At 36.3% G+C, this 19,665-nt stretch overlaps 1 protein-coding gene across 2 annotated transcripts in view; it reads left to right on the top strand.

Annotated features, from left to right (window-relative positions):
• LOC124153652 (calphotin-like) overlaps positions 1–19,665 on the top strand; it is a 360,116-nt gene that overhangs the window by 250,491 nt on the left and 89,960 nt on the right. The gene's annotated exons all lie outside the window — the stretch shown is intronic.

Below are 19,665 nucleotides of genomic sequence, written 5' to 3'. Positions count from 1 at the left end.
ATCAGGACCTTTAAAATATGGACTGAGAAATTCACTGATGACGTTATTTTTCTTTAAAATGCAGTTTTATCAGGATTTCATCGTGCATTTGTCTTATATCCCTGTTTGGGGTGTTTTCAGAAACTGGCGAATATATATGAAGCAGTAATTCGTGTATAAATTGCTTGTCAATAGGATTTTTATCGCTACATAGTTAGCTATATAGCATAGATATTTGATGATTATGTTTTATTCTTAGAATGCATCTACCTGCGTCATGTACAAACGAGCATTGGGTATTGATATACTTTTATTTTAATGTCTGACACTTTATAATTGACATAGAAAAGATTCCCGTTCGGACTATTTCTTGGTCGTTTTTATATTTTTGTGGCAACTGACTGAAATAAGTAAGTCATATTTAATTCAAAGCATTTGTCTGTGTATCGTAAATCCTAATCCGCTTGCATGTATGCCCCTATATATTTTCACATTTAGTTATTTATTGAATTGGAGAATGGGCGCATTGTGGTTATTCATTGCCTCCTATTTTCATTGAGGAGAAGCGGCCATACGGTTCATGACCAATTTTCAGTTTGGGGCATCATTGTTTTGCTAGCGTGGATTTTTTAATCTTGTAATTTTAATGTTGTTTGCCCTTTATTAGCCCACTAGCGTTTGAGTTACCTAATTTATTTTCCACGAGTATTTCGAGGATGAATAAAAGCATTACGGGGTAGATCTTTTTTTCATAAAGAGTCTTTTTAAACGAGTGGGCATTTTGTAAAAATCCTATTTGAATGCTGTTCCTATTTGATGGGAATTCGCTCGTAATTCATCGTGACGATTCGGATTACTGCGAATGTGTGTTGATTATTTTCGCCAATCCTATGTTTATGCGTTTTAAAAATGTGTCGTGCAGTTATTGCGTTGTCTTTCAATACGTTTTTCCGTCCTTAGTATGAGAATTCGTTCTCTTTTGCATCAAGTATGAAAACTTCTAAACGTGAATTTGCATCGGCAGATGCTGTTATTGAGAAAATTTCGGTCTTCGATCTTCATTTGTTGCCGTTTTCGGGGATCACTTGAGGTATTAACTTTTTTTTATTACTCCCTATTTACTATTTTACGTCCTCCCTCCTCCTGGTATACCGTACCTTTTTCAGCTCCAGGTCCTCCTATATTCATGCTGTTTCTCGGTCCTTGCGTCCCTGTACTACTCCACTATTGGCTCGTCTACAGCTTGCATTGCCGCTCTCTGATTCACGTCCTTCTCGTAGTGCATTCCTCATCCGTTTTCCTGTCGCCGAGTATTTATAGTCCTTCGACTACTCAATCGCGCCGTCGTCTTGTTTGGGTCGTCCGCAGTGTGTCGGATCACATTAAAAGGCAAGCAGATGGCGCCTTTGGGACAAGCGGCACCGTCCCCACGCAGATTTGTTCGCTGACATTGTGTAGTGCGGACATGATGTGAGCCTTACGACCCATGACCCCCTAGGTCTTTGCCGGAAAATGCTCCTAAATGCAATGGAGAGACTTAGCAAACATTTTCTTGTTTCCATGTATTCTAACCCATTTCTTTAATTAAATCGAGAATTTTCGTAAACATATTTTAAAAGGTCTTTGCTAAGTAAACTCCTAATTTTTTGGATGACGGCCGTATTGAGAATCGATTAAGTAATCCCATTAAGGTATTGATTTTATGGAATATTTATTTCTTTTGCATGGACTATTTATTTCTTAAGCATTTTACTCATTTTAATTACTTTGTGGCTCATACAACGTCATATATCGTGCAGTGTGGCATATTTGTGAAATTATTTTATTTTTTGCGTGAAGAATACTACCTATCTGCCCATTTAAACTTTTTTTAGGGTGCTCATAATGTTATTTTCAAAGAATGGCTATTCGGTGCCGGAGAGCCTAGCTGTTGTAATGTATTTTGGTGTTAATAAGGCCTGCTAAAAATAGTTAAGGACTGGGGTTATTATAGCCCAATGGTACTAATTGAGTCCTTTTAGGCCTTATTGTTGTGCCATCATTTTGGATTAATTAAAATGGGTCGAAGTAGTCTTGGGTGAGCGAGTAACTGTCTCTTTCCTCGTCAGAGCTTTTCATAATGGTAAGTATTGTGTGTTTCCTATTTTTTTCAGTAGCCTTGTAACCTTATACGCCTCTTTCATTCTCATAGAAATTGATTTATTGTGTCTCGTTTGCGGAATAACAATTTTTCGATCATTAACATCATTATCGTTCAATATAAACGATAAGGATGAACCCGTCCTCAAATCTGAATTTTCCTTTGTGAGCTCGGGCTCAATTTCTCGCTGCGTTGAGTGGATGTGGGTGAAGCTCCCGCTTGTGTTCTTTTAAAAAGAGTTTAATGTACTTCCCTCCTCCCCTTTTTCCTTATGACTGGAGCCTTCTGTTTCACAGAGTCGATACCTTATTTCTGAGCGTTTAATGTATCTGAATGAGTTTTCAATGAATGCTGAACTGGAATCACCTTTGAAGAAGTTTGCTTTCTTCGTTAGTTCGCGTACGTTTTTTTTTTCTCTGTCCAGACCACAAGGAAACTAGCCTTTTACTTCCCCTGAGCGAATCTCAAGTAAATTTTCAAACTCAAATTCTCTTTTTAGACATATGTTGATGGCAGTCATTTAAAATCATTAGCATCGAAAAGGTGCTTCCAGTCCGGAAAAGCAATCTCTTCAGCTTTGGGTAATAAATACGTATCCTCATATCCTTCACGTCTTAACCATAATTCTTGTCGATTTCTATTTGTTGCTGCTTATTGTGATAGGAACTTCAATGGTTCCAAAGCAATTGTATGAGCTATGTATTGTAGTTGTATGTATTTTTCTTGATAACGTAATCTCATAGGGAAATATGTAAATGCATTTAAGTCTAATGGGATAGAATAAGGTGATATAAGATGAAAAGGCCTGGGCAGCCCCAAGGTGCTGATAAATTTGATAGGATTTGAAATTCTAGTCGATTATACTTGTAGATCATCTAAGGCATTGCGATGGTAATTTATAGCATTAAAAAATAGTTGATGGGCGGTAAAATTTATAGACAGGCATCCGCGTTTTATAGCCTATAAATTAGTTGCTTTGAGGTGAAAAGCTTGAAAGATTTACGCTATGTATCCTTCAATAGGCAAATTTCATCAACTCCGTAGTTCATCCATATAAACTCCTGTTGATTTAATGTTGCTACTAAATATATATTTTTTCCTAAAGAAATTGTCTTGGTACATATTTATTTAAATTTGGATTCGTATGTCACATTTCCGCTGATATTAGGTGGCTCCTCATCCGATTGTATAATGGTTAGGACAAAAATAGGTATAAAGTATTGGTGCTTAGTTGAACCTCCATTCATTGAATGATCTATAATTGCATTATTGCCGTGTACCTGCTTGCTGGCGCTAGTATTTAGTAAATTGTTTTCGGTGAAAGCAATTCATTTTCAGTTTTATACAGCTCTATAATCTACATCTGTATGGCAGGTGTTACATTTTGGGTCGAATCAAGCTAAGCAGGTGTTGGAAGTGATTTTTATTGTGTATAACTGATGTGAAATAAATTTTTTTATTTCGTTAATATTTCTCGTCATTTTCAGCCCTATGTTTCGTTATCTCATTGCCTTTTTTTCGTAACTTGATATTTCATTGAAAAATAATCTCACCTCGCGCTGCCAGTCCTATCGATCAGTCCGATTGCCTCTCACTGTCTCTCGCTAGAAGGGCGGCTTGGGCTACATTCGTGGCGCTAGTTAATCTCCTGCAAGCGATTACCTACTGCTGAGCGGGAATGCGTGAATTGCCCATTTCGAACCGCCTTCGCTTGCAAGCCAAGGGCGAGAGGTGGTTTGTTATTTATTGCTCCGCGATTAGCCCAATTCAAGGTCCGGGGCGGAGCGAGGTAAGCTGCCGTGTGAATTGATTTCATCCCGGTCGGTTGCAAAACACCATCGGGCCCTTGCCTCGTATGAATATAAACATTTGCTGTATCCAATGTCTCGTGAGTGCCGTTCAATTTGCTGTTTTTCCCCCCTCTCTATATCTCTGTTTTATCGGAAACCTTACTGGAATTCGGAACTAATTCGTCGTACCTCAGTGGAAGCGTGCTGTTATTTTTTATCTACTCGTAGACGAACTGGGGTAGTCTTAGGATGATTGCTTTTTGGGTCATCAATTACTTTTCCATAATAAGGAGTAGGTAAATCTATCTGTAAGCGATGGGTAGCTTGGGCCGTCAAGGTTGCCTAGGAGATGGCTCCCTGGGATCCCATGTCATGATAATAACAGGAAAACCGTGATAATAATATTAAAACCAACATATCTCTGTCCAGGGGTGCCGACTTACAAAAAATATTGGGGGGCCCAAACCTTTGTCCGGGGGCCCAAACCTTTGAACCGGGGGACCAAACCTTTGAACCGGGGGACCTTGCCCCGGTAAATTTTATAAGTATTGAATTTTAGGTTTTTAAGCATTTTAGAAGAGTCATATGATCAACATTAGAACCCAGATCACTCGAATCTCGATATCTGGTCACTTCGGGGAAGATCTGAAACATTTTTTCCTCACATCTGTAACGAAATTTTGGGGGGGCTCGGGCCCCCTCAGGCCCCATGGAGTCCGCGCCACTGTCTCTCATAAATAATCAGAAATGAACATTCCTCCATACCATTACTTTATTTTCCTTCGTTATTGGTTGAATGAAGGATTTTACGTATTCCCCTGAACGCAGAGTATCAGCAGGACTGCTGGCACGTGATGTCCAAGCGGAATAACCATCGATGTTATTTTTGGATGTCGACGAAGTTTTGCAATAAGCCCCGTGGTTCAGGCATCAATATATACTGCGGTATGGATATTGCACACAAAAGGAGACACCTCATCGCTCCTTTCTGATGCGAGATTACCCATTGGTGTTTCCGTTCTAGAGGAGGAAAAGTTCTGGGATTTCAAAATTTGAGGCCATAGTGCTGTGAATGCCTTTTTATATGTTGATAATAGACTATTGATATTTATTTTTATGCTGTTTTAGTTATTTCTCCAGTTTTTCAGGTGAAACGGGGTCAGGAAAATAAAAATCGATACTAGAAGTCAGGGAAATGAGGTTATGGTTCAGGAAATACTGCTGACGCACAGCATAAAGGTGAAAATTAAAATTGAATGTGCGGAACACTGCTGCATACGAGGGGCGAGGTGGGCATTTTTTGTTTGCATGCAGATATAGAGAGATAAAAACACAAAGACCAATTCATTGGTGCAAAATTTAGTTGACCTGAAGCCCAAAGGTTTAAGATAGCAACTGAGAAGAATGCTGCGGGATTAAGTGCCAGCGATAATCAGATTGCTGCAACAATGGCAAGGCAAGACAATTTTCGGTTTCTGTGATGATTTTTGTTTTTTTTTAGTTTATATTTTATTTAGTTATCTCATATTTTTTTGCGAATACTGCTTAGATTTAAAATTTTGTTTTTTGTTTTAACTTCGACTGAAATATATATTATCCCCTAGGAATTAATAAATTTCGTGGGAGCTGAAGAAATAAAAACTTTGTTTTTTCCGCTTAGTTATTCATTTTGTCCGACCATGGTCTCGTTACAGCGTCACATCCTCAAGGCATTTTCAAGCGTAAAATTTTATATTTAACACCTTAAATTCTCACAGACTAAATAAATCACCTTGTGGAAAAGCAAAGTTTTTATTCCTTCAACTCCTACAATAAAGGATGTCCATCAGTTCTCGCCCGCTAGTGTTACTTATATTAAATAAATTTCATTTCATTATACACCTTTCCGCATTTTTTTCTACGAAGTTCCTATGTGCCAGTGGTTTGCCTGTAATATAAGGTCAGGGAAATGAAAGAATTTGACTGGAAATCAGAGGAAAGGCAGGGAAATCGAAAATTTGTAGTTGGTATGAACCCTGTAAAAATTGTTTTCTTTGCGAAAAGTGATCTTGATGAAAGAAGATTGTAGCAGCGTTCGGGACTGAAGTTTTATGGGCGTACAACTAATCGAATGATACGGGAGATCCTCTATCTTTCTTTTATCGGGCCTCTTTTCATAACGAGCCACAAGGTAGGCAGTAGCAACCTCCAAGCGCTTTCGTGTTGCGCAGGGCATGATTATTGTCGGAACGATATCATGGAAGGACCTCTTAAGGATCAATTTATCTTATTCTCGATCTTAGGCTTGGTGAAAGAGTAGGCTAGAAAGTACTTTGAAAGTATATTCAATGAGCAGCGGAGAGTGTTGTGCCACGGAACACTTTTTCAATTTTTTTAGATAAAGCAAAATATATTTACATAAGAGTCAGTCTAACAGTAACAATTTAATCCATCAGGATTACTTAACATAATAATAATATAACTTTATTCCATTTACATTCAAATATATTACATTAGAAAACACTTAAATAATTATGGAATACATAGGTACCCCTTATTGAATAGTTATGGGGCTACCATCTTACACTTTTTGCACAGGTTCAAGTTTTAGACGTGTACCTTTACTATTAATGGATCTAATTTAAACTTCTTAAAGTGTTTATAATTGTTCCTAGGTACATCATGTTCATGTACCTAGGAGTATCTATCGTACCATGGAACACAGGTTAGATTGGTGGGAACAGTAATTAAAAAGTGAAAACTGGAAATGTATGTGATTTTTTATTAAATTTGAAAGTACATTAAAGTGTAACATAAATAAAATAAATGTAGCTGAGGTGAAAACTCAATTTTAAAATATAACACCTTTCAAGTAAAGATAAACTTAGGTTAAACCCTCCAAAAGTAATATCATTCTCTAAAGTCCAATTATGAAATGAATGAAATATAAAAAAGTAAATTTTAGAATGTTAGACCATAAATGACGGCTGACTAAAAAAATCACAAGCATAGGAACATGTTCATAGGTACATAATGGGCTTTTCTCCCTTGGTACAACAGGTAGCCGTTCTTAATTTCGGCTGATTTGTCTGGTTAATATTACGTCTAAAATACCAAATAGGTAACTAATACTACTCACAATTACATGTTAGTTTCACCTGTGCTACGATGACCACTGTTGATGTGATCGAATTTCGGTAAAATTTTTGGTTATACAACTAAAAATATTTACTTTTCAGCCACAAAAACTTCGAACTAGGCTCCTCTCTGTAAGCATAACCCAAATGGACTCATAATTGACCTGTTTTGCACTCTAGCGCATCTTTCACATAACAGCTTAGTTTAAAGCCGCTAGGTCCCAGAACTTGCCGATAGTGGCAAATGCTCCTAGGTACACTATGTCCTAGGTACACCACCCTCCCCTACTTGCTCTCATTTACGATTATTGAAACTGTTGTTGTACTATAATACTTATCTACTCCTATTCCTAGGCCTATCCTGTGCGCTAATTAACCGCACCGTCGTATACCTCTCCTTTTGGCCCGATTCTCTGCCTCCCTTTCTGTCTCGCCTTATCTCTTCCATGTCCTTCTGCACTTGGCCCTATCAGATTACCATCTGTATGTTTATATAAGAACTTATGGCTGTGGAATGCTGAAATTTAGTGGTTTAATGCTGTGAAAATACGCACTGGGTACTATTGGCATTTTGCCCTCAGGAGCGTATAAGGAAATTAAAGGATTGTTTATGTCAGTATAGGTCGCAAATGTTTACCTACTTTGATTTGTTGATGAGAAGTTTCAAGACTTACGTGAATGCAGATGTGTGGGAATTGAGCCAAACAGATGCCTGGATGATTAATGAATGATGTTAATGTAGTAAGGTTGAAATGGAATACTGTTAGCAAAATAGTTTGATATTTATCAATCATATATTATATAATATCAGAGGCGTTGTTATTTAGGCGAACTGAGGAGAAAACTTGTATGCTCAACATTAAAACTATGTGCATTAGGGTCTGGAAAGAGAAAATGGTGAATTAGTTTTGTGTTCGTGTAAAATTTCAGGAAAGAGCGAATTTGTAGGACTGAGATAATTTTCCGGGGTGAGTTTGATGGAAGGTGGTGATAATACAGTAGAGTTAAGGTTAGACTAGTTGTTCGACAATTATTCGCCGTACCTTTTGTAACCGTTTATTTAGATCGCAATGTAAAAGGTGAAATAAAGTGCTTTGATTACGAGGATAATTGGCTCGGCATTCATGTTTAATGGTTACAACTATCGGAAGTGCACGCCGAATAATTGAAATTGCGAATCTAGGCCAGGAGGCGTAATAGTGATCCTGTATCATGGGGATGTCGATTGGAGCCGTATAATTTACAATGACCTGTGCTGAATTTCGGGAATGTTTACGGCCGAAAGTGAGGTTTTTCACGTACTCACATAAAATTGTTAGTGGCGGCTGTGAATGCATTCTGTATATTGGGGAATGTTTATGTGGCTGAAAATTACTCCGTTGAAAGATACCTAATAATCCTTAATGGAATTTCTCTCTTCGATCACGGCAATTCTGCATCGATGTGACTGAGGTGTATGTGGTACGAATCGTTTTGGCATGAACATTTTAAAGTTAGGTCGAAAGGTCATCCATCCACGGGGGACTAAATTATCTCGGTGTGAAGGTGTTCAGCCCTCGCACTTTCTCTCCGAATCGACTGTTAGTCACCTACGACAATCGAAGAAAGTTAGCGCCATCAGGAATGCAAATAAGAGAAAAGGAGTTTCTCGCTCAGTTGTATTCACCGATGACAAAGTGATCATCCAAGAGAACGAAGGCTAATCGGAATTTAGGCCCAGCACTATATAATCTAAAAGTAATTGGACAAATAGTTCACGATGTCGAAGCTGAAACTGCCAAGTTGCTCGAATATAGCGAGGAAGAGAAGGGAGATTCTTATGATGTCTTTGGAGTCTTCATTACGCTAGCTTACTTCGTACTGTGCTCCGCGAAATAATCAACTGAATTCTTTGAATTTTGGCGTGTTAAGTGTGCCGCTAACGTCAATTCTACGCTACGTTTTTCTTTTAAACTTTGGAATGAGTGCCACTTCAGCCGCATTACTATTTCCATTACTCTAGAGGGCCAAGCCTTCGTGATAAACGTTCTAAACTTCCGCGTGGTGGACACAATATATAGTCAGTCGAATGACATTTTTCCCTAACATCTCCCTGTTAACGATATCTATCTCTAATGTAATCTGATAATGCCTCCACTAAATATTCAAACCACTTTTTCTTATTAAATTTGATGCGATTACGGTTTCTATCTTGTGAAATGTCATTTCAAATCAGTAATACTTTAAAATTAGATCTTTTAATGTTATTCCCTCGTAGTTGTGGTTGAGAAAGTGTTTTTAGGGAGAATTAACTAGGAAAAATCAAATTCAACTTCATGTTAATTTATTTGGCGCTAATTTTTGCAGTCGCGCATGGAATGTATTTACTTAGTGACGCAGTGGATGATGATCCATTGGTTACAGTGCATTTTTTTCGATAAAGTGTGGTATTTCTACTGTAAGGGTCGTAGTTAAAGGTGTGAAATGTCGAGGCATAATGCTCAGCTATCTATAGTAGGAGGTCATGTGAATTGGGTGTCAAGGTTTCGATATTGCGGACGGTGCCTTTACCGCCCATCCGTTTATTAACTGTGATTAATAACTCGTTAATGATGCGGAAAACTATTTGCCTCGGGTCTAAACGTTGGGATTTATGTATTATGCGGAGGCGGAAATTTAGTGCGGAGCGAGGCTTAAATCTCATGGTGAGCATACATTTCATTGCTTCCTGCCGGGAATTTCGCACACTATGCAAATATCACACTATGCTCACCTGGACGCCATTGGAGCTGGGGAATTGTTTACATTGCCTCGGAAAGTGAAATATGAATTTAATTATTGGTTTTGCTGGCCAGCTCTATGGCCCAATTCTATCTCATCCCCGGGAAACAGTACAAATTGAGAATCCGTCGATATAAATACCTCTACTGGCCCCGTATGCCTTATTTTAAGGTCTATTTAAACAACTACCGATCTTCGAACCTGTTTAATTCGTTGCTCTAGACTTCTAAACGACTCGTGAATATTGTTACCTTTAGTAAAGGTGTCAAAACATTGATGCCAACCTATAAATACTGTAGTTTGTTAAACATTTTTATATGATAGTAATAATCTATTTGAAGCTTAAATTATTGTGAATACTACATAAATGCGTATATTGAGAATTCGTCGATATAGAGTTCCTCTGACTGACCTGATATACCTTATTTTAAACCTTTTTTAAACGACTGCATTTCTTCGAGGCTTTTTTAATCGATACTCTAGACCTCTAACCGATCCGTTATTTTTTTCTAAACATTGATGTCAATCTATAAATACCGCTGTGTCTACAATCGTATTAAATCTGCTCGAAACTGAAATTTTGAGTCTCGTCAATGCTTGAAGATCTCTGACTCTGTGAACAGTGAATATCATCACAGGATTTCATAAAATGTGCGTATTTTATTATGTATTTATATTGCTGATCGTTTTAGCCTCTTTGAAACGTGATTTCGTGGAATCCAAGCCTTCGACGTAAAAGTATCCTGGGGAATATGATTATACTTTGGCATACATTTCATCGATATTTGAGGAAGGGAATTTATTCAGGTAACCTAAGCGTCTCGTATGGCATATTTTATGTGATCGTGTTACGTGGCAAAAGTGTCATTTAATGTATGCAATTATATCCGTTATGTTTGTAGAAGCTGTGGAGCTGAAATAGCTCGTTTTTCACGTCGCACTTAACTTTTTGTTTCATATATATTTTATGCGTATTCAAATGTAGAAAAAGAGAGCGTATACCCACATCTAAGGCTGCCCCTCCGAGTAATAGGAATGCGGTGCAGTGTTTGAGCTTTTCTACGCTGAGCACCTCATCTCCACGTGTGAGATTATCCATTTTCCAGAATGTGGGCCATCGGAGTAACGTGCTTTCTTGGCATCGATTACTAGTTTTCCGAGAGCAGTTGGTCAAGCTTTCTAGTCTCTCCCCGATTAAGATGAGGATGTTGAATATCATTAGGCTGCAGAAATTATTTATATTTTCGCTCACAGTTCTTCATTAGCTTCTCCTTTTTTTATCTGCATCGGCATACGCCTACTAGAAGCTTATGTTCTTTAACTTCCCGCGCCAAACCGAACTACTGAGCAATGGCAAAAAATTGAAAAAAAAGAAAAGCGTTGATGGTAACGCAGGGGGGAAATTACTTAAAATCAAGAAGGAAAGTTTCTGTGTAATTTTGATTCGATTTAAAGCCGTCCTTAATTTTAGCGAAGAATTGATCATATTGTAATAAATCTGTATTTGAGGTATAATAGATAAATCTGGCGCCGCATGATTATATGAAATCATATCCAACTTAGCGGATTAAAATTAGAGACAAATTATGTTGATAGATGTTTACTAATAAAGGCGTTCGAGGACAATTATTTAAATGAACTATTAGTTTCCAAGCCTTTTAATTTTGGGACATTCTTTCATAACGGTCATCCGATGTTGTATTGAAGTATTCATCTTGCAGCTCAAATATATTTGGGATAAACCAACCGACATTCTAGAATTCATCACATTATTTTACGTAGTAGAAACCTTCCATGAGTCATATGACTGTATCGCTCTGGGCATAATCGTTTACTAAGGTTTTCGCAGTATGTAGTTTTCCACTTACGTTAGAGTATCCCCGATTGAGCTGGGATATTTGGTAATTTCAATATTTGTATTGTTGTTAATGTAATATCCGTTTATAATCCGTTTTGTTATGTTAGGCATTTAGGTATTATTTCGCGATATGCTACGGAATATTATTGTATCATTTTCCTGACGTAGTTTCGAGGAAGAATTTTTCTCTCCTCAGCGTTCTCCGATCCATTATCTTGATCCATATGTTTTTGACTCAATTCATGGTTTAAACCAAGAAAAAAAGGAAAAAACTCTTCAAACATACTCTCATACGTCCACAGTAAATTTTCGTGCGTGCTGCAGAAGTGCAACCAGTGGTCAAATCTTCGAGTTTCGATCCGAACTCGATTTTTCGACCATTTCGTTTTACCTGCGCAGCGTCATTACCGACCTATGATTACGTCATCCGTCCCGATTGAAAGTCTTTTATCAAAGGTGTAATTAGAACGGCATTTCCTCCATCATCAAGAAATCATCTGTATCAGTTACTCGGTCTTAAAAAAATTAAGTAGAGACGAACGGGTCCCAAAACTGTAATGTCCGTGCTTTCATAAATATTTATCTACTGCTAGTAATTAAATCCCATTCTGAGTGGATCTTTTGAAATATTTATTCCACTACCCAAATGTGTATGTTGATTTTTTTCGAATGATTAATGAAAGTGTTTTTGTATGATATGTATTTTTCTCGTAAAATAATCCCCGATTTTTTCGATTAATCGAAATTTTTGTTCAAATTTCGATTTTTTTAAAGTCGAGATTTTCATTTCGATTATAAATCGATTTTGACTGATATTTGTTTATCACTAACCCTACCTCCACTCGTTTCTCCGTCCTCAAAATATTTGTAAATTTACCCCAATTTACACTACTTTTAACCTAATGTTGATGTAGTAACATCGAAACCCGGGTCGAATTACCGACTAATTTCGTGCATTAGTACGTATACATATGTAATTATTCAACCTCTATTTTGTTAGTGAATGATGGCTAAAATCAACCCACTCCGTGATATCAAATCATGATTGAATTCAAGTGCAATAATTACAAGTCAACGCTTTTACTCTTTCGTTTTTATCCAAACATTTTTTGAAGTCTCTAGTTTTCGTTTTTGCCGGCTCAGCATTTGAAGGTGATATTTGATATAACCTTGTGGCAACGAACTAGACTATAACTACCTTGTAGTTTTTTTTATTATTTTTTCTCGCTAGTTGTTTTGTGGTATTTAGGCGTTGTGTATACACAGTACAGCTAATTACTTCAATTTTTCATGTAAAATCAACTTGGTTAAGATCGAGGTGACTTCCGGCTGTGAGATTTTTTCTTCTTTATACGAAATCGTATTTTGTACCGCACATATTTGTGACTTTATGATCTAAAAGCTATTGAGTAACACGGAAGTCAGTGATTTTAATGGGTATATCCACCGTAAAAACCCCCTACGAAAATTCAGTGAACATATTTACGGGAAGCGTTGCGATTCTCTTGTTGCGGAAAGTGCACTCTCATTGGGGTATCATGTTCTATCGCAGACCTTCGAGAAGTCTTAATTGATCGACTCTCATTTCTCTCTACGGAAAAATTCATTTCCTGAAACCTCGAAATGTAATCCCGGGATAAAGAGAGATTGTGCCGTCGAGATCAGGAGAGCAAATCCGAAACTGGAATATGGCGTAGGGTAGCTGGGTTAGAGAGTCGTTTGAGTATTTGCAAAGGCTTTTGAGAATCGAGCTGCGCGTGTATCGCCCTCGTTACTTCTTTTGTTTCTACAATAAAAATTCTGAAAATTAATCGATTCTTAGAGCGTATGAAATGGATAATATATTTTTTTTCAAATTTTTAACGATTGAGGAAATCCGATGACATCATCGGTGTAATTCGTTCGAGTTTTAGAGAAGTCTCAACCGCCCGCTTCCTTTCCCAGTCATTTCCCTGATTTTAAAAAATCTTTCATTAATATTTTTCTTTTTCTTTTTGCCTAAATCAATCCTTGTCTAGTCATCCCAGAATCACTATGTGTATTGCGCAATGGAAAATCTTACGTTATAATCGATAAATTGAAAACGTGGATTGGAAATCAACGGATGCAGATGTGCTTAACTTCAAAGAAGAATTCTGGTTGAATTACTATCTAATAACTGACAGTGTGTTTACTATTTAAGTTAATTACATGCATGTATTGTGATTTAAGCCTCAAGAACTTAGGTTATTAATTCTTAATCCCTCTCAGGCGATCTACCTAATTCGGTTTGTAAAATAAGTTGGTGGCTAGTTTTATATATTAGAGCTATTGGTGTGGTTTTAAGATAGATACTTTAAAGAAATAGCTCTTCTGATTGTAAAGTCCCTTAAATTGTATACATCAAACAAATGTTCTATTAAAATTTGATAAAACCTTTATCCTCATAACGGTTCCCAATCCCAATTGATTAGTCTGGGGTGAACTCTCTCTGCATCTATTCAAGCCAATATTGAACGATTTTTAGTCTCTATTTATTAATGGAATTCGTGTATAATCTTGTTACACAGTGATTTCATCATTCAATGGATTATTAATCTTAGCCGATGCTAAGAATCGTAAACGGATGTCTGTTTCATTTTTGCGTTGATCGTTATATTTCCGGTCGCTCTGTTTTATTGTTGGAAGTAGCCCCAAAGCTATTATGATATTTTTTTATGAACCGTAGAATCGACTAATTTTGTCATCTCTTAATTTCGGTCATAATTCTTTTGCCTGATTTGTTGTGAATGAGACTCAAAATTGTGTTCCACCTTTTTCGGCGCGCGAGCAATGGAATGATAATTTTTAGTTTCCAAGATGATCGTGTTTGCTATGAGTGTTCGAAAGATGTTTCTTGTACAGTTACGCAATGCTGGAGAATGTGCCTTTTCCAAGGTCTTAGGTTAAAGATCTATACGAGGAAAGCTCTGGTAGTTATACCTCTCGTTTTTTGACCCACTTTGCTGAATGACTCCTTTGATGTCATTATTTTCTGATATTTATTCTCACCCCTTATTTGCTAAGAGGCGCCATCTAACGCTCTCTTACTTCGGTGTGAATGTTTTAGAAGCAGCCGTCATAATTGTTAACCGGGTAGTTTTGTTACCCCTTAAAATTCTGACCATGATTTTGTTCCTGTGTTCCCCAAAAATATCCATTGATAGTCCAGGAAATGAAGCATTTTGGCTTGCAATTTTTTCAAACTGAATCGATTTTCTTTATTTTTTCATAATAAGTAGGGAATATACCAAGAATCAAAATCTATATCATGCCAACGGGCGCTTTTACCCTGGGGGTGGTTTCCACCCCATCTCGGGGGTGGAAATTTTTAATTATATTTTGGCCACAGGAATCGATAGAAAAATACATTCTAAGAATAAAATGTTCTATCCATTTTTTGCGTAAAATTAATATTTTTCGAGGTATTTGCGATTGAAAGTAACAGTGTTTTGACGAAAAAATCAACGATTTTAATCGATTATAGGCAAATAACTTGAAAAGTATTAATTTTATTAGGAAATTGTGAGTTACAAAACTGTAGCTTGTAAAAAATTATATAAAAATCTTATTTTATATTTCCTTTATGACCAATTCGGACCGAGCTACAACTTGTTGATGGTTATCTATTGTTTGTCATACGCTAAATTTGAAAGATTCAATACAAAATAGCGGGAAAAATGTAATTTTCGAGGAAAAATTATGTAATCTGTTTTAAAGTGTTTTTAAAAAAAATTCTTATAATGAGAAAAAATATTTTTTATCATGAAATTTGAGCGAGTTATGATTAAAAATAAGATCAGTCCCTACTTTTTTGTACGAAAAAATCAGTGAAAACAACTCCTTAGAACCACACTAGACAAAATTGATCAATGCCCTTCAGTAGTTCTCTTTATTTAAGTATTGTTAATTGATCCTAGAAGTTTTTTTTAATTTACAACTCTAAATTTTGAAAAAAATGAAGGAAAAAGTGAAAAGTCATTTTTTACAATTTCGTTAAAAATGCTCTTTTTTTCAAAATAACTCCAAAAAAACTGGAGATATGAAAAAAATGCCAGAGTGATAAATTGTAGCTCCTTTATTTTCAAATATTTTGGTGTGTTTAAATTTTCTATATAATAAATATTTGGTGAGATATTGATAATTAAAACCTCTATTTCCAAGGGAGCTCCACCTTATTTAAACCCTTAAATCCCTCCCCTTTCAAAATTAATGACTCGAAAAAAATTTAATTCGCATGACCTTGTAGTCAGTGAAAACCCTACAAAATACAATTGAAATGAACTTTCTATCATAAAAAATAAAGGAGCTATGTTTGAAATACCAATCAAATTTATTTTCGAAAAATTTGAAATCCACAATTCAGAGCATAATATTCCTCATAATCAGCATATTCTTCGTGTATTTTACGTTAGAAGCTAACGATACACTCAAATTTGCTACAAAATAAACACACATACCCATAAGATGTATATATACATACACATATGTGAGTATGTGTGCCCTCGCTCACAGTGACCTGTGAGCATGCATGTGGTGGGAAGACTGGAAGCCATACAGTCTCCGTTTGATTGTGTTTCATGTAATGTCTACATAAATGCACATTTATTTGTTTATGTTACCATTACGAAGTTTGTTCTGTTTATCCTATTGTTCTACCTTTTCTGTGCTGTGATTAAAATCATGAGAGAAAAAAGTGAATACATAATGAAAGGAGTAAGAAAGTGAATAACAAGACACAATGTGATAAATAATTTTTATTTTTAGGGTAAATAATTTTTTTTACATTAACCCCCAATAAGGGTTGATGATTATGGGTTGAAACGCCTTTAAATTATTTTCCAAACAAAAAAAATAATTATACAAATAATTTAAACTAAATTTTACCCGTATTTAGCTTTAAAATATAATTTTTTAAGTTCCAGCTTTTAGGGGTGGTTTTCACCCCTAAAAAAATAAACGCGCCCTTCGGCATAATATAGATTTTGAAGAACGGGGTATGATTAGTCTAATCCCAAATATTTATGCAAATCGATTCGGTTTGAAAAAACTTTTTAAAGGAGGTATGATTAGTATAGACACAAATTTTTATGCAAATCGATTCAGTTTGAAAATTCTTTTTTACATTAACCCCCAATAAGGGTTGATTATTATGGGTTGAAACACCTTAAAATTATTTTCCAAACATAAAAAAATAATTATACATATAATTTGAACTAAATTTTACACTTATTTAGCTTTAAAAAATAATCTTTTAAGTTCCAGCTTTTAGGGGTAGTTTTCACCCCTAAATAATAAAAAGCGCCCTTCGGCATAATATAGATTTTGAAGTAGGGGGTATAATTAGTCTAATCCCAAATTTTGGTGCAAATCGATTCAGTTTGAAAAAATTGCAAGGTTTTTCACTTTTAAGAGCTTCATTTCCTGGACTATGAGGGGCAGTCGTGCTTTTTAATGGAAGATAGATGCGAAGTTTTCGTATTTCATGAACCGGTGGAGCTTAGACAAATACTTTTAGCCTGAAGTCGCGGAATCGTATTAGTGTGGATTGCTATCAATTAGGCTAAAATGGCTGGTGGTGATAAAATCTGATCCGTTTTCTTTCGCTATCAGGATTACTCGCAATGAATAGAACTGCGCGGATATTTCGTTAAGCTACTATAGCATTCTACATGCTGGGACTTCCTGTCGCAGACATTTTACATTTACAGTGACTTTTCTACTTTTAGGTGTGACATTTTTAACTGTTGTCAGCATTAAAAATCGTCTAGTAGGAATAAGATTTTTTTTCATTTTTATCATGACGATGGAAATTACCTTAATATCAAATTTAGTTTGTTTCGTTACTGTATAAAATTGAAAATGTTTGTTCAACCCAGCCCAGTTGAAAGCTTCAGAAAAGGGATTTCACAAAATTTATTACTGCGGCGATAATGATTTGATCAGATTACGTGTGTATAAATTCCTCGAAATTCCTCCTTTCTCATTACCCGCTTCATTAAGTCACATCTCTATATAAATATTTGTGTTTCAATATGCCAATTTGTATGTCACTGATGAATTAATATGCTTTCTTTCTACTTTCAGGTAAGTGTAACCCATGGGTCTTCACACGTGGTTGAGAATTTCTTCGGATACGGAGTTGGTAAGGGGTGTGAGTCAAATATCTATCCTCCAATTTAGAGGTAAAAATTAGGTTTTAACGTTAAGTCTATTAGATACTTATGGCCCTCGATGTCATTTTCCCTTAGTTGAATGGAAATTTTGCTTTTACTTGTTCAGTGGAAAAGTACACCGCGCGCTTATTTTATATCTGCTGAAATATCATCTCGTGAATTTTTCGTCATGATAGCCATTCTAAATAAAAAATATGATTGTAAAAATTATCCTTTCCTTTTCCGTATTAATTATCCTTATCCTTACTGCAAAATACTTCTAATCTTTCGAAGCCCTGACCATGATGTCTGTATTAGTTGGTATTGGGACGATTTCTATATACCGGCGAATTTTGTCTACATTTGAATAAGAATTCGGAAGTTCGAGTCAATTAGAATGTGAATGATTTATTGCACTGACGAACTTTCGCATTTCTGTACTCCTATGGGGAACTCTTTGCGGGTTCACGGCCAATCTATGGTCGCTTCCCGAAGCAAGAAAAAGATCAGTTAGGGTGAATGTAGTTGAATTGAAAAATTTCGAAAGTAAAGGAACCTTTCAATCGACGAGGGAAAAAAGCCGGTTGCCTTGCGCATACCATACTCTCTTCAATCGGATCATTACGATACCAATATAAACGATTTCCCATAATAGCCACCTACAAGGCAGCAACATGCCCCCGTATTTATGGTGGTACAGGTTCTCAATCCTCTTAGACACAAAGTCGTAGTTCATTTTTCCTACATCAGCCTTCATTAAAGATGCGCATTCTGTTACTCGCTGCTCGAAAATGGGAGAAATAAGGATCTCGGTATATTTTAAAACGCTTTCAAAATGGGGTCGCTCATTAAGACATGAAATCGTGATGCAGAAATATAATTCGGTATTCGGAAAAAAACTTCATTTAGCCATTTTATACATGAAGTTCAGATCAGGAAGCGTGAAAGTAGCCGCTCTGTTTTCATGAGTTGGGGGCGGCATGTACTCGTTCAGGGAAACGATTTAGGGAAGAAATCAGCCATTAGAGTCTAAGCCAAAATTAGCCACGCGAGTAGTGATGGAAAAATGCCTGTCGAAATAGATTTTTCGAGCAATCGATTTTTAATCGAAATGAAAACCTCGACTTTCCAACAAAAATCGAAATTGAATAAAAATATCGGTTAATCGAAAAAATCGATGGTTCTTTAAAGAAAACAGTTCGTACTAAAACATATTTCTTATTCACTCGAAAAACACTCAGAATATAAAGTTGAGTAGAAGATAAAAACCTAATTAGAATAAATTATTTAATCATTTGTAGTAAATATTTACATATGCACACATTAAAGTTATGTCATCATCGCTTTGAGCCATTCGGTTTCACTAAAAATTTTTAGCATTGATCAAATGATTGAGATGCTTTCTTGATGATCGAGGGCGTACCTTTCCAATTTTACCGGCATTAGAGAAAAGTCTTTCGTGTGGGACGGATGACGCTCTCGTAGGCCGGTAGTGACGCTTCTGAGATCAAACGAAATGGTCAAGATGGAAGTTGAAAAATCGAAATCTATTCGAAACCCGAAGATCATGGATTGGTCTCCATATTTGACCATTAAAACTCGATTTACGATTTTAATCTGCATCGATTTTTTCATCATTATGCGCGTGGCGGATAGGAGCGGCTGGGAAGTGGAGACTCGCTATGCATGAGTCGATGACGTCAACAACTTATCCGTGAAAGGGTTAAGGCCGTCTAATTTTGACCGCGAATAGTTCGAGGAGGAGGCGACTGATCGGATAACGGGAAAGTACTGGATTCGTTCATTTTTCAAATTCTATCCGAATTCGGCGGTAGAACGGTCCTTTTAG

Source organism: Ischnura elegans, chromosome 2, assembly GCF_921293095.1.
Source record: "Ischnura elegans chromosome 2, ioIscEleg1.1, whole genome shotgun sequence".
NCBI lineage: Eukaryota > Metazoa > Arthropoda > Insecta > Odonata > Coenagrionidae > Ischnura > Ischnura elegans.
The sequence above is the reverse complement of the archived record's forward strand: the minus strand, read 5'-3'. Positions and strand labels throughout refer to the sequence as shown.